Raw genomic sequence first — 16877 nt, 5'->3', positions numbered from 1 at the left:
AGACATTTGCATGAAAACTGGGTGTAAAGAAAAAAAATTATTATCAGACATACAACAAATTATTCGAGAAAAGCTCATGGTAGGCTGTGTATCTGGGTGAGTGTGAAGCTACCCTAAAGCGGGTCTCCATTTGGCGGTTTCTAGAAAACAGGACCGAAAATCTGGGAAACTCAACCAATAAACACCTTGATAGGCTATTGCACATACTACCCTTTTCAGGCACACCATATCAGGTTTTCCATACTATAGCAAATATAGACGCGCTCTTATGGTAAGTTAAAACCCCTAGGATTTTGACAAAACCCTTTAGAGATTTTGTTGCAATTTTTCCTTGGAAATTTTTCATGATATCCTAAAAAGTTTTTTAGACGAAAAGGCAATATCAACCTTTGAGGTTTATTAACCACCGCATAGAATATCGTGAAACAATCAACAAAATCTGAGGGTTATACGACTTGCAGAAATCATCTAGACCAGGTGGCACGTGCTAATTGCGGCAAAATTGTACCAAGCGCGGCGGAACCATGCCAATCTCTGCACGGATTGGGCCACATGTGGCGTTCAGAGAGGTACACCAAGCGCCGGAAAGTGAGTGACTCCTCGCTCTAACCCTTAAAGGATTTTGTCAAAATCACATGCGTCTTAACATTACACATTATTGATTCCGACATATGTAAGAAGTGTAGTGGCCAGCTAACTCAAACCAACTTGGGCTCACAAGTTTCGTCGGCAAATAGCGACAAATAACCCTCCGAACCTTCTACTTTGACATTAAGTACTTTTAGACACGGAAATGACAAACAAGAGTACACAAGCAAATCAAGGTGACACTAAACAAACACTTTTACAGGCTACTTTATTTGATAGTTGGTACAAGTTTGTGTACCTAGTAAATGAAGCCTTTCTCTCCTTTGTGAAATGTAAATTAGATCATAATAAAAATGGTACTTATATAGTTACATAACTCTATAACTTATAAGATCTTGAAAATTTAGAGAGAATAGCCTGTAGTGGGTACTTGCACAAAGAAGTTTTGTTCAGTTTTACTCTTTATTCTCTATTTTTCGTGTAATTCACCAATGGTTTCTTCCCCCCCCCCTCTCTGCGAGAAAAATGTTTACGAACCCACCTGCTCTGAAGGTTCCCCCCTTAGCTTTGTTAACCAGTGAATAGAAGAATATGCTATGCTCAAGGAGTGCCACCTGGTGTACATCTCAGGAGGCCATGTATGAGGCAAAGTTCCACCATGTTTGACATGTGCCACCTGGTGTATATCTTAGAACACGATGTGTACGGCACGGTCCCACCACGGTTGGCACGCGCCACCTGGTGTATATCTCAAAACACGACGTATGCGACACTGTCCCACCACGCTCGGCACGCGCAACCTGGTGTACATGATTTCTGAAAGAGAGCGGCCCCTCGGCTATACTTTTGTTAAGTAAACCTTCAGCTTCTCCTTAATACCATGTCTTAAATAGTAACTTAAAAATCACTACCCAACAAAAAAGCAATTTTTTAGTGTACCCGTCTCAAAATTTTCAGTAACTTCTAATTACTTACTAACAGCTGCAGATACGTCATGTTGTCTAGCAAACTGTTTAGTTTGCAAAGAAATTGTCAAAAATTATGCAGTCAATAGTTCAAAATGAACTTGGCACCATTCCTTGGCCGGATCAATAAAAATAACCAATTTATGTGCGTGGATCACGGGAGAGCAGCTTAAACAGTCAAAACAGACGTTTTCAAGAGATTGGTATCACTGGTAGGGGGGGAGGTGTATGGTAGTGTATTAGTTTGAGTTTAAGTAATCACCCGCATTTCAGACAATACTTTCTCTAGCATTTCATCAACTTCAAATTGGAAGCCTAAGAAAAGAAATGGGAAAGAAAATCAAATGGCCCTCCTGTGGAACAGTCTCTAATGTGAAATATAATGGTAGCGTTTTCAATTTCTACAGGCTTTAGAAAATAAGAACAAGGGGATTTCCGACAATCAGGAATCACATACATCAGCAGGCACGGTCCAAGCGTTGCGAAAGTGTAGGTAGCATGGCCGAACTGTGTCAAGCATTGCAGGGATAGCGCCATACGTGAAGTGATCGTGCTGTATACATGAACCGCATCTCATTGCAGGCATAAAGTAAAAATATAAGGCCTTACAAGTGTTCTCCCATTTCTGTGCAGCATAGATATATCGCACAGAACGATCCCTCACGCATGATGGCGAAAACTTATTCTGAAGTCACATTTGAGACCATAGAAACACCTACACAATAAGATTTCATTAAATAAATGACATAAATATAATTCCTTGTTTGTAGTAATAGCCATTGGGGTTCTGCAAACTGATATTGCACAGGGCACAAAAGACCTCAGACAGCTCAGAGATCTCGGACAGATTTTCAGACAGCTCAAATCACGTTTAGGGCTGTATTTTTCACAAATTTTCCGGGGGTAGGGACCCTTTCCCCTGAAGAGTATTCCATAGCCCCCCCCCCGATGTGCACCAACTCTTACCCCCCCGCCTGTATAGCCACGGTAAAGGCTGCCACCAATTTTATCACTTACATATCTGCTCATGAATTAGTTATATTTATTATTGTTTATTATTATAAATTATCATTATAATTTTTTTATTATATTACAGTATTGTTATTTATATTATTATTTACTATCTATTCAGATAATAAATATATGGCTTATTCATTTTTTCTGAGGGGTTTTCTTGTGGTCCACATTTGTCGCTCCTTAGCATGTTTTACTTAGATGAAAATATGCAAAGGAAAACAACGGATCCACAGAGATTGCATTTGAGAAGGAAATTAAAAATCTATGTCTCATCTGGAAAATTGTGTTCAATATAGTGAATCTCGGGGAATAAGGCTCATATGCCCTTCTGTTTATTCTTCTGACAAAGAAGACATTATCTTACTCAAAAATGACAGAACAATAAATACAAACAAATTAAAAATAAATAAAACTTTAAAATAAATAGCACTAAAATCAATAAAAAAAACATTCAGATGCATTTATTAAAATCATTTTTCAGTTAATTTAACAGCTAAGTCGTTTTCTATGATAATTCAGTTGGCAAAAATCAAGTTCTTTGAAGTCTCTAGAAAGCTAGAAATTACTGTTCTAACTATCTCGGATGATTATAGCTGACACAGTCCGATGAAATTCCAATAACTATTGTTGCATTTTTCTTAAAAAGAGGAAAATCCTAAAGAAATCCCAGTCAGTATGCCAAAACATTTGATGGGCAGAATTTTACAAACAAAAGTCCTGTTCTATTGAGAAAGCCTTATTCTAGTTCAGTCTAAATTTTTTATGTTTTATTAAGGAATGATATTAACTTTGGTGAACTAAATTGGAATACACAAACTTTTTTTGTTTCATTGAACAATTATTCCTCTCCTGGTCAAGGAAGTTGAGGAATGATAAGAACTAGCTACAGGTCCAGGTTAATTAAATCATTATTTTTTCAAACAGTTTGTGGTAATGAACTGTAAGTAAGAAGCGACTCGACCCAATAGAAACCTAAACTCGAACAAAAAAAATTCTGAAAAAAATATACTAATTCCAAATATATAGAATTAATTAAGCTTAATGGTACCCTTCTAAAGCTTATATATATATATATATATATATATATATATATATATATATATATATATATATATATATATATATATTAAAATGAATTTTCCCTGGTATCCCATCTTTAAAGTACCAACAATACCAACACAAAAGCAGTCTTTGCAGTCTGGATCATCTTAATTCTATTTATAGCTATGTGATTTTCTTTTGATTCCTATTAAATTCTGAAGTTTTTAGGGCTATACCACTTTCCGCCCCTGCTGCCACGTTAAACCGTGATAATAATAAAAAATTCAATTACTTTGGCAACGCTTTTTGTCCGTAAAATTCAAACACTATCAATGTGCTGATTCCCAAAGACAACTGCACCTTCAAAGGAAAGCTTTACATTTCATAAGTTGATAAGGCCTTAACCCACCTGCTTTTTGTTCAACAAAATTTCCGTTTTTCCAAAATATACATGGTTGTCTAAGAGCATGTTCCAGGAGGAAATTTAAACTTAACACACATTTACCTCAAATATGATACGAATTAACTGTGAACTTGGAACGGTTTATTAATCAATGCCTTAATAAGCATTATAATGGTTCTAAAAATATGAGTAATTTTAATGGATAATGATCAAAATATGAAAAATATGAGGATTAATGGATTAATACTCATTTATATTTATTTTTATAAATTTAGTAATTTTGATCCATTTTCCCCAATTTGGCGATGATTGTGCAGAAGTTAATGCACTAAAGATGCTAATTCACCGGATTCACAAAAATGCATTGCAAATTTTAATACGAAGTTAATTTTTGATCGATTTTGAAGAGTTAATTTGCTCTCATCTAGAACAAAAAACTAAAAATTTATTGAATATTATTAACTTTTTGCCAAAGTTGGAACGTACTTTAACTTTACACTTAACCAATTCAATGAATCAGATTTCATTTTTTTCTTTCTTCGCTCCTTCAAGAATTTATAGTGTTTGGCTACAGCCTGGGCGCAGGTCATATTCTGTCCTTCATCATTAATATTAAGTGTTGTCATTTCGTAATATCATTTCTCTATTGATTTTATTTACCAAAAACAGTTTTTGTAGATCTCAGTTATTTCGGCGTTTAGTTTCGTAAACTCCTGTCCTGGTTAATATTTAATTTTGTTCTGTCGTTGCTTCATGTCTCTATTGATTATTTTCAACAGCAGTTTTAATGGATTTTGGTGAACACGCACCTCTTTCCAGAATAAAAGAGGCCAAATGGCGAAACAATAGTGATTCGTTAACAAAACTTGAAATTAAATGAAAAACTGACTTTCCCAACTAAATTTGCCAACATCTGGGAAGTTAGGCCGGGCCAGAAAAAATGTTTTAAAAGCACAATTTATAAATTTTAACTATTTCCAAAAGCGCAACTTGCAAGTGGGTCTACTCAAAATGAGTTTCTTTAACCCCTCTTGTTCTATTCTTCTGCCAGGGACGTAGTCGGAACCTTCTTTCGAAGAGGGTTCTATTTCAGTTTTTGGAGGGGAAATTACTTGAAGTGCGGCCAAAACTGCTTATATACATAAAAAACAAACAATCTGTTTATGGAAGGCGCACTTGACATAAAATCTTGAAAACAGGGGGGTTCGGCCGGGTCCTGGTGTCGCTGGTTATTTGGTTCAGTACGGGGATCAACAGTCTGGCCAGTAAGCTCAGCCAGAGTCTACTCAGCTTTAGATGGGTTCCTTGAGAAATCTGGGGAGGGGGAAATACGGGAAACATTGGATGATTTGCTCTCAACTACGCATTGCACTGCGGGTGAAGGAAGTGAATCAGGAGATCGAAACCTGCACAACGAAGACCATTCGTCAGTATACAAAAAAGTTATTTTTAAAGTTTATTCATTCAGTACAAGAAGGATTGCGATGACGACGGATGTAAGATGTCATCCTATCTGACTTTTATATTATGCAGGTGATTTTGAACTACTTGGGCACCGTTTAGAGAAGTGTAAGCGTGCTAAAATATTAAAAAAGAAAACAAGGTGCAAAGCTAGGACTTCAAATTAAGTTACAGAATATGAAATATTTTGTAGCAATGGAAGGCAAATACATCAAGGGGCTTCGTCATCATCCACCTCTAGTAATCTCAAAGGCTTTATGATTTTTTCTATGATTGAACATATTGTACGTATAATTTGTCTCTTTCGGCCTCTCCTCCTAATCACCACCAAAAACTACCCCCCCCCCTTTCAGAAAGAAATTACGTGTATCCACCAGGATCGGACCTTAAGAAGACATTTGAAAAAGTAGACATTCCAAACTTCTTTACTTGTGTAGTGTTTCGAGTAAGAATGGAAGGTAATGTGAATACGTAGTAAGTCTTGTAGTGAAAGCACAAGTGGTTTCACTCAATTCTTAGGAATATACGAGAGAGCAAAAGAATCCATGTAAGGTCAAGCCAAAGGGTATTCAAGGCATTAGCAACAGGATAATCGGGGGTAGTGATATAGTTTATGTCAAGGGTAGCTATATATGGTGCAAAAGCATGGGCACTAACCGACTAAAGAAAGAAGAGGAAGACATATAACTGTGGTTTTAATTATACCCTGTCCAAGGGTATAATTATGAATAATTATTTTCGAAGACCAAACTGTCTTTTCATGACGTACAAATAAAAGTTGAAATAGGGAGTAATCCTCTTAAATCTCTGGATATTTCGATCACATACACAGTGATCGTCATCAGAAAATAAACTATGTCTGTTTCAACTGTCTAATAAAAGTATTTATTCTTATTTGAAATGTTATTTGTAAGTTATGGACTAGGTGGGTAACACCATGCTAAATGTGGCTCTATAAAAGGGTCAAAACTCTGTTTGTATATAACACACAAGGGAAGCAATTACCTGGCTTGATCATAGCTCCGGATCACTGTAGAGAGATATAAATTTCTCTAAAGTGTTCCGGATCGACAAACAGCAATTGAATGAAATAGTTGTAACACATAGCCTGCACACTGGTAGGAAAAATCTTGACAGCCCAGCTGGGATTGGAACGAGTCTATAAGAAATGACTTGAAATATGTGCATCTCGAAGGGAATTTTAAAAGTGCAATTAACAGGATCAACTACCCTAGGAAAAAAGACATGGTATTTTTTTCTTTTTTGTAAATTTGGTAGTGTTCTGGATCGACAAACAGCAATTGAATGAAATAGTTGTAACACATAGCCCGCACACTGGTAGGAAAAATCTTGACAGCCCAGCTGGGACTGGAACCAGTCTATAAGAAATGACTAGAAATATGTGCATCTCGAAGGGAATTTTAAATGTACAATTAACAGAATCAACCACCCTAGGAAAAAAGACATGGTATTTTTTTCTTTTTTTTGTAAATTTCTGGTAGTGTTCCGGATCGACAAACAGCAATTGAATGAAATAGTTGTAACACATAGCCCGCACACTGGTAGGAAAAATCTTGACAGCCCAGCTGGGATTGGAACGAGTCTATAAGAAATGACTTGAAATATGTGCATCTCGAAGGGAATTTTAAAAGTGCAATTAACAGGATCAACTACCCTAGGAAAAAAGACATGGTATTTTTTTCTTTTTTTGTAAATTTGGTAGTGTTCTGGATCGACAAACAGCAATTGAATGAAATAGTTGTAACACATAGCCCGCACACTGGTAGGAAAAATCTTGACAGCCCAGCTGGGACTGGAACGAGTCTATAAGAAATGACTTGAAATATGTGCATCTCGAAGGGAATTTTAAATGTACAATTAACAGAATCAACCACCCTAGGAAAAAAGACATGGTATTTTTTTCTTTTTTTGTAAATTTCTGGTAGTGTTCCGGATCGACAAACAGCAATTGAATGAAATAGTTGTAACACGTAGCCCACAAACTGGTAGGAAAAATCTTGACAGCCCAGCTGGGACTGGAACGAGTCTATAAGAAATGACTTGAAATATGTGCATCTCGAAGGGAATTTTAAAAGTGTAATTAACAGGATCAACTACCCTAGGAAAAAAGACAGGGTATTTTTTTCTTTTTTTGTAAATTTCTGGTAGTGTTCCGGATCGACAAACAGCAATTGAATGAAGTAGTTGTAACACATAGCCCGCAAACTGGTAGGAAAAATCTTGACAGCCCAGCTGGGATTGGAACGAGTATATAAGAAATGACTTGAAATATGTGCATCTCGAAGGGAATTTTAAAAGTACAATTAACAAAATTTCCCTAGGAAAAAAGACATGGTATTTTTTTCTTTTTTTGTAAATTTGGTAGTGTTCTGGATCGACAAACAGCAATTGAATGAAATAGTTGTAACACATAGCCCGCACACTGGTAGGAAAAATCTTGACAGCCCAGCTGGGACTGGAACGAGTCTATAAGAAATGACTTGAAATATGTGCATCTCGAAGGGAATTTTAAATGTACAATTAACAGAATCAACCACCCTAGGAAAAAAGACATGGTATTTTTTTCTTTTTTTTTGTAAATTTCTGGTAGTGTTCCGGATCGACAAACAGCAATTGAATGAAATAGTTGTAACACATAGCCCGCAAACTGGTAGGAAAAATCTTGACAGCCCAGCTGGGACTGGAACGAGTCTATAAGAAATGACTTGAAATATGTGCATCTCGAAGGGAATTTTAAAAGTGTAATTAACAGGATCAACTACCCTAGGAAAAAAGACAGGGTATTTTTCTTTTTTTGTAAATTTCTGGTAGTGTTCCGGATCGACAAACAGCAATTGAATGAAGTAGTTGTAACACATAGCCCGCAAACTGGTAGGAAAAATCTTGACAGCCCAGCTGGGATTGGAACGAGTATATAAGAAATGACTTGAAATATGTGCATCTCGAAGGGAATTTTAAAAGTACAATTAACAAAATTTCCCTAGGAAAAAAGACATGGTATTTTTTTCTTTTTTTGTAAATTTGGTAGTGTTCTGGATCGACAAACAGCAATTGAATGAAATAGTTGTAACACATAGCCCGCACACTGGTAGGAAAAATCTTGACAGCCCAGCTGGGACTGGAACGAGTCTATAAGAAATGACTTGAAATATGTGCATCTCGAAGGGAATTTTAAATGTACAATTAACAGAATCAACCACCCTAGGAAAAAAGACATGGTATTTTTTTCTTTTTTTTTGTAAATTTCTGGTAGTGTTCCGGATCGACAAACAGCAATTGAATGAAATAGTTGTAACACATAGCCCGCAAACTGGTAGGAAAAATCTTGACAGCCCAGCTGGGACTGGAACGAGTCTATAAGAAATGACTTGAAATATGTGCATCTCGAAGGGAATTTTAAAAGTGTAATTAACAGGATCAACTACCCTAGGAAAAAAGACAGGGTATTTTTCTTTTTTTGTAAATTTCTGGTAGTGTTCCGGATCGACAAACAGCAATTGAATGAAGTAGTTGTAACACATAGCCCGCAAACTGGTAGGAAAAATCTTGACAGCCCAGCTGGGACTGGAACGAGTATATAAGAAATGACTTGAAATATGTGCATCTCGAAGGGAATTTTAAAAGTACAATTAACAGAATTTCCCTAGGAAAAAAGACATGGTATTTTTTCCTTTTTTTTGTAGCTAGAGTGTCGAGAATCGCAAATACTACTCACAGAAGTGCTTACCCTAGCTAACAAATACTGTTAAAACGGTGAAAAGCGTCTCAGATGGCTCTGCTTACTAATCCAAATATAGAGAAAAGCTCAAAAATAAAACTTTGTCATTTCCTCCTTCAACCCAATCCTTTCAAGATGACTACCCATCAGAAAATTTAACCGGTAATTGTAACAAGGAAATAGATGGTTTTGAAAGTGTAACCCTACCGCGAAAAGGGTTACCCTTTCAAGCGATTATCGGCTGATGATCGATTTAAAAATTATTGAAGCCTTTAAGGGCATTAAGTTACAAAGAGCCATGGGGTTTTACCCATTGTAAAGAAAATAGGATGTAAACCAGACAAAGCTGTCTCTCGTGGGTGTATGTTTGACTTCAACCGAAGTAATGGTTCTTTTATACATTATTTTGTCACATAGGGAATTTTAACAGAACACTTTAGAGGAGCTTGGTATATTTTTTAGTTCTAGGCAGTTTGCTACCCCCCTCAGAAATACCCCCCCTCCGTGGAAAATATCTTCCGGAAGACACATCCTTGCTGAAAGGAAAGTATTCCCAGAAACTTACTCCCCACTAAAAATTTCCCAGACAATCCCCTCCTTATAGAAAACTCCCCCGCGAAAAATGTCCGAATGTTCCCAATAACAAATACTATATGTGTGCAATGGACAAATTACGAAACTTAAGAGGGTACTTAAACTTCTGCAATAGGATTCTCTGATATTTTGTAGTTTTGGAGGGAGGGAGATACCTCAAAGGATGAATTTTAATGCCAAAACATTCCAGCTCTCATTGAGCCATCAGCTAAATAAGTAATTAGTTCTAAGGGAGAGATGAGGGGAGGGTGGAGGTAGAAATTGACGTATGATCCTCAGGGCCCTATTCAGACTTTGTGTGTGTGTTTGGGGGGCATTGGTACAAAATAAACTTTAAAAAACGAATCAAAAATGTAAAATCGATATCCACCCTCTTGTGATTTATGGGAACATTTCTGGTCTACGCTCTTATTATGAAAGTATGGAGTAACATCATACCCCAAATGGACACAATTTATTCCGTATAGGAGGGAGACTGCCCCTTCCTCGTCAACACCTTCACCTTATGGTGACAGAAATTTCGAATGGTGTCCATTAGATCAGAAATTTCGAGTTCAAATCCTTTTTTTATAAGTCAAAAATGGTTGGAGACCAACCAGCCGGGGGGGGAGTATTTTCCGGGGGGATAAACGCCGGCTACCATTTTTTATGCTGGTTATGTGTTTTATTAATAAATCCTTCATTCCAGTGAGAATTTAGCCAAACTAAATATTAGGAAAGGTAGTAAGCCACCAGCTTTCTCTTTTTAAGTTGTTTCTTTTTTATACAACAAACAAAAACGGTACGTTTTAAGGGGCAAGTTTCAAAAGTTGACAGAACCGCAGTTGCAATATATGCTTAGTTTGTTTTGTATTTTTTGACTAAAAAATAAGGAACTGGTGCCCAATCCTCCTATAGGTAAGCAAATATACTTGCAGTCTCAGGAATGTTGTTTTTAACCTTGGGGCGGCGAACGTGGTCCACCAGTATCGCGGTAATTAAAGATGGAATACACCTATCTTGCTCTTCTGGACCACAAGTTCAACAGGAAAATGGTGCCTAAACCTTTATAAACTTGAAGAGCGGCTTTCCAATTTCAGCCATGAGTCTCATGAGCTTTCATTTTTTAAGGCAACATATACTTTTAACTCTCTCTGTCGGGTATTAATTTTTTTTCGACACAGATTTTTTTTGTAGATTAAATGAAAACGTTGCTTTTTAAAGATATGCTAGTTTCGCCTATAGATTTGGCAATTCACCTTTAGGAGCATGAAGTGCCTTGAATAGACAGGTATAGGCATGTGTAAGCGGAAGATATGATATCAAACACACCGCTGGAACAGCACCTGCATCCCCCCCAATAAAAAATATTGTAGCCACGCCCCTGCCATGTGATGTCAGTGGCATAATTTTTTCAAATCCTAGGGGGCGGGGGAAAAGTTGGAGAAATTTTTTCCGAATCAAGTGAAAACCATACTGAAACTGAAAAATAATCCATATAATACCATAAAGATAAGCTGTCAAACAGTTCGTGGTAACGAACTGTAGTAAGGAGCGACCCGGCTCAATAGTAACCAATACTCTAAAAAAAATGGAATTTTGATACCAATAGCTACATCAAAGGAATTGCATTTTAATGCTGATTTTAAATATATAAGTTTCATCAAGTTTAATCTTACCCATCAAAAGTTACGAGCTTAAAAAAATTTGCCTTATTTTAGAAAATAGAGGGGAAACAACCCCTAAAAGTCATAGAATCTTAAAGAAATTCTATTTAGAGTTCAGCATATCAGAGAATCCTACTGTAGAAGTTTCAAGCTCCTATCTACAAAAATGAGGAATTTTGTATTTTTTGCCAGAAGGCAGATCATGGATGTGTGTTTTTTTGTTTGTTTGTTTTTTTTCCCCAGGGGTGATCGTATCGACCCAGTGGTCCTAGAATCTTGCGAGAGGGATCATTCTAACGGAAATGAGTCCCCGTGGGAGGGGCCACAAGTTACAAACTTTTACCAGTGCTTACACATAGTAATGGTTATTTGGAAGTGTACAGGCGTTTTCTGGGTGATTTTTAGGTTGGGGGTGGGTTGAGAAGTGTGGAGATATGTTGGGGGAACTTTCATTGGAGGAATTTGTCATGGAAGAAGAAAAGTTTCATGAAGAGAGAAGCATTAAAACTTAAAACGAACATAAACTATTACGCATATGATGGGATCATCTCCTCTTAATACCTCGCTCTTTACGCTAAAGCATTTTTAGTAATTTCAACTATTTATTCTATGACTCTCGTGATTCAGGGGTTATTCTTAAGAAATTGGGACAAAATTTAAGCTGTTGTGTAAAGAGCAAGGTACTGACGAGGGGGTGAACCCCTTCATATACGTAAATAAAAACATGAGAATACAAAATTTCGTTACGTAAGCTAATTGGTAAGTTACGTATATCTTTTACTAATAAAAACATTAGTAAAAGATTAGAAGTTCTAGTTGCCTTTTTAAGTAACAAAAAAATCAGAGGGCAACTAGGCCTCCTCCCCCGCTCCCTTTTTTCTCAAAATCATTCAATCAAAACTATGAGAAAGGCAATTAGTCAAAGATAAATATGCAAATTTCGTTTTAATTATTCATCTGCGCAGAGCCAAAATCAAAACATGTATTTATTCAAAAACACTCAGAAATTAAACAAAAAAAAACAAGTTTTTTTTAACGGAAAGTAAGGATCGACATTAAAACTTAAAACGAACAGAAATTACTTCGTATATGAAAGGGGCTGCTTCCTCATCAACGCCCAGCTCTTTATTCTAAAGTTTTTTACTGTTTTAAGAGAAAAAGAGAAACGATTTAAGAGAAAGAGTCAAATTTTAGCGTAAAGAGTGGGGCGTTGATGAGGAAGCAGCCCCTTTCATATACGAAGTAATTGCTGTTCGTTTTAAGGTTTAATGTCGTTCGATTAATGCTAATGAAATGAAACAAAACATGATATATATGTAATAGTTTAGAAACAAATTTGGGCTATATACTTGCAAATCAGGGGGGGGGGGGTTGTTGTAAAGCATAGCATACATTAAATTCGTAAAATAACCATTGCTGCATTAAATATATGCTATGCTTTAATCCAGCCCCCCCTAAAGTGCAAATATATAGCCCAACTTTGTTTGCATAAACTAAACCGAACCAAAATACAAACTAAATACTGAAATAAAATATAACTACAATTTATTTTGCAACCAAACCAAAGCTAATTGTGTGGTATAAAGAAGTTGCTTGACCAGTTTCTTGTGTCATGCTCGCATCATTCGCGATTAATATTGTATAATGCCAATTTCACTATACATAACTGAAAAGTACCGAATAAATTCTAGGGGCCACGGTATGAACTCCCTCCCCCTCCACCCCAAAAAATTGCCCAACTCTCAAAAACCCAAAAAAAACACATAAATCAATTTGTACGCCTTTTTATAAGTTTTCTTTGTAGCCCCCCCCCCTAGAAAAAAATTTGGATGCGTCTTGTGCAGATGACATTCCACCTAGAAAAAATCTCATTCGATGTTTCAGGAGCTCATATTGCACGAGCTGAAATAATCCTATAATTTTTATTTACATAGCTCAACTATCTCTTTGAAATATCTCCCGACCTGTAGATTCTATGTAAACTGAGTGGTGGGAAAATTTGAATCTGGCACGTACGCCGAGGGGGGCCTTCAGTCCCATCCCCCCAAAAAAATGTTATGAAATGTTTAATTTCCCTGTGGTTTCTTGGGATTTTTGGCAAAAGTAGGGCATTTATTAAGAATCTAGATGCATGTGTGAAGCCTTTTTTTGAGGTTTTACAGCATGTAATTATCCGGTCAAGACACTGCTAACTTGCTTATACTAACTACCAACTGCACCCTCTACTTTATTTTAATAAAAATAAAATTCCTAAACTTGCAATATGATTATGGCCGTTAAACCATTTATTTTAAACTTTAAGCTAGCCCCTAAAATTTCTGCACCCGGGTCAAGTTCCCCCTCTCCCCCCTAAACTAGCCTCGATATAGTGCACTCTAGTCTTGACTGAAAAGCTTTTTTCCTGTCATCTGCAAGGGCGTAGATTTGGAGATGAAATGAAAAATTTCCTAACGCCAAAGATAAATGTGACATCTGCAACCTTAAAAATCATATTGTCATTTAGCAAAAAATTATCCTGTTCTAATACTTGCCATTAAATTTAACGGGGCTTGTGTATTATTCAAAACAAACTCAATAAGTGAAGTTAGGTTAGTTACCTTCTTTCACTATGCGTTCACTATCTCGTAAGAGTATAAAGTAATATTGTGTCCATTTACGCACTGTTTTGTTGTGGGCAACAACCCCTTATAATGGAGAAATATAATTGCCTCTTTTTCAATCTTTGGCAAATATCAAATCTTCATTTCAAAATCCATGTTCAGACACTATCTTCTATCACCATGCGTAGCAAAGTTCTTCTTTTTGGCTATGAAACCGGTTTTTCTCATAAAATATACCTGCATCGTAGTTAGTTTCACGGAAGAACTTGACTTCATTTATTGAGTGTATTCTGAATAATACACAAGTACCAATTTAACTTGAAAAAAAATTTTGAACCAAATCGTCTTGGGTACATTTTTGACAGGTTTGCTGAAGGTCTTCGCGCTAAACAGTTTGCTCTTCCGAGTCTGCTAGCTTTTCTTGATTCAAAATCTTTGCAGTCCAACGGCTGCCTTTTTGAATTTTCAATTTGTCATTGTTGTTACTCCGGTAATCTTGAATTCACCATGACACAGCAGATAGGTTTAGTTGAAACAGGCTTTCACTTCAAATCAGAATTTCAAGGTAGGACCCGATTAATTTATAAAATAACGACTCATAAAGATAGCAAAAAAGAATTAACCTCGGCCTTCGAAAACCATTAATTTGTACTAAAACTTGGAAATAAAACAAGCATTTTCTTTACGTGTTTGCAATTTATAATTTTGGAAATAACAGTTAATTAGGAAGGCTGAAGAACATTATTAGCGTGGAGGGATGGGTAGTAAACAAGCTCATAAAAATTTCACAAATTTATTGCTAAGCTGAAAAGCTCGTAATTGGAACACATTTTCAAATGTGACTAACTTGACCATTTTTTAACGCTCCAAGACAAGGCCATTTTCAGGGGACGGGTTAGGGGGTTTGATCCCTTCCCATCCAAAATTCTTGTCCGGCTCTTAAAAACATAATAAAAATGCATAAAATCACATTTCTGACGGTTTTTTTTTTTACAGTATTTTGTACCCTCCCCCCTCAAGAAAATAGCCGCACCAAACCGAAATCCTGGAAATGGCCTTTCTCAAATATATAATGATATTCTTTAAATTAAGTGGCCAAACTAAACAAATTTGCCAAGAGTAGGGTTGCAAACTGAAGATGTAGCTTCGTGGTTTTGATCACCTATTCAGACACGGGGATTTTTTTCTTTTCAATTGATTTTGAACAAGATAGGATCCATTCAGCGGTTGCGAAATGTTGCCACATCCAATCAGAAGAAAAATTCGGCTTAATCCAGTTCAGAAAATCATATTTGGCTAACAATCCAAATTCGTAACCTTTCTATTCACTTATTTGGAACATATTTATTCATCTATAAATTTGCTGGTCAGACTAAACATACGCGTGTACGATCGGTTTTCAACCAAACAGCAGAAACGTTTGAAAGTTGTTGCAAAAAATCCATCTTGAGCTGTGCTGTGGCAGTATTAAAGCATCATTGGCATGCAAAACAACCATGAACGTTAAAAATAAATAGCTTTTATACAAAGAGACGTGCACCGTCTATAACCGGCAGGGCTGCCACAGGTGAGAAAATTCACCAGAATTTAGTGATTTTTTGGTTGATTTAGTGATTTTCTTCAATATTCTAGTTATTTATGTGCTGATTTAGTTATTTTTACACAATATAAAATCACTATAAACAGTGATAGATCAATAGGGGTGGCAGCCCTGATCAACCTGCGATATCGATGATCATGACAGTTTATATGTGTCCAACATGGGCCAATTTCACAGGGACAAAAGTACTCTGTTCACGTGAACCTGTGGTTTCAAACTTGATTTGTCCAGTAAAAACATGTTTTCGCTTTTGTCTTCCTTCCATTGAACAGGCTGAACTTTAATAAATACTTAGAGGCCCGAGCAGAGCTCAAGTAGTACAGAAGTATTCAGTTGATAAAGTTTTATATAATGTCAAACTTCTTCCGGGAATTTGCAAGACATAAATCTGCAAGTTATTCCCCCGTAAACGCCATGTGGAATAAAACTTTTAGAAGTTCTATCTGTATCAATAGCCTTTGCCTGCCTATTATTTCTTTTTTTTTGGCTTGTATAAACTTAGCAGTTATCTTAGTAAAATCTAATCTAAGTAAGTCTATCTAAGTAAACAACAATGTTAGGACAATATGTTCTTTTTTTTTAACCTTGGCACATCATATAGAAGTTGTAGAAACTTCAAAAGGGCTTATTCGATTGGAAATTAATTTGCACTTTACTAAAGAATATAATTTACAAAATCCAGATGAATGTGCATTGTCGGTTTAATATACGTATGCTCATATTTATTCTTTGAAATCTCAATATTTTTTTTTTTTATTAAAGTTGTAAAAGTGAAATCATTTCAATCTTTTTCGGTCAAGTGCAAATTATATTCTGGCCATAGGGGTTGTGAGCCCTAATCATATTAATTTCTACTCGTTTTGAGTTTGAGTCGGTTATTTATTGTAGTTTCTGTTTGTTTTTGGCTTTATTGATTTGTTGGTGCTGATTTAGGGTAGTTTTTCGCTTGGAAGATTATTTGACACAATTTTGCTCACTTATGGAGTTCTTTACTTTTTCTTGAAAAATTACTTTGGAAATTTTTTTTTCTAATTAGTGCAGTAAAATGACAATTGTGTCAACCATGTCTAATTGAAACCATTCATAGCAAAAAAAATCTTTACGTTCAATTTTTATCTGACTTGAGACGTTGGTAGAGACGGATTTTTCTTTTTTTATTTTTTTTTTTATCTTTACTGTTTTAAAACAGGTGTTTTCAAAAAATAATGAGCTATTAGAGTATT

The 16877-nt window shown here is 36.0% G+C and overlaps 2 protein-coding genes across 2 annotated transcripts in view; one reads left to right on the top strand and one right to left on the bottom strand.

The window, feature by feature from the left end:
• The window catches only part of LOC136036029 (general transcription factor 3C polypeptide 5-like), a 508607-nt gene that overhangs the window by 179411 nt on the left and 312319 nt on the right, over window positions 1-16877 (top strand). The gene's annotated exons all lie outside the window — the stretch shown is intronic.
• Window positions 1-16877, bottom strand: part of LOC136036025 (uncharacterized) — a 65273-nt gene that overhangs the window by 32595 nt on the left and 15801 nt on the right. The window lies entirely within an intron of this gene.

Source organism: Artemia franciscana, chromosome 15, assembly GCF_032884065.1.
Source record: "Artemia franciscana chromosome 15, ASM3288406v1, whole genome shotgun sequence".
Taxonomy (NCBI): domain Eukaryota; kingdom Metazoa; phylum Arthropoda; class Branchiopoda; order Anostraca; family Artemiidae; genus Artemia; species Artemia franciscana.
The sequence above is the reverse complement of the archived record's forward strand: the minus strand, read 5'-3'. Positions and strand labels throughout refer to the sequence as shown.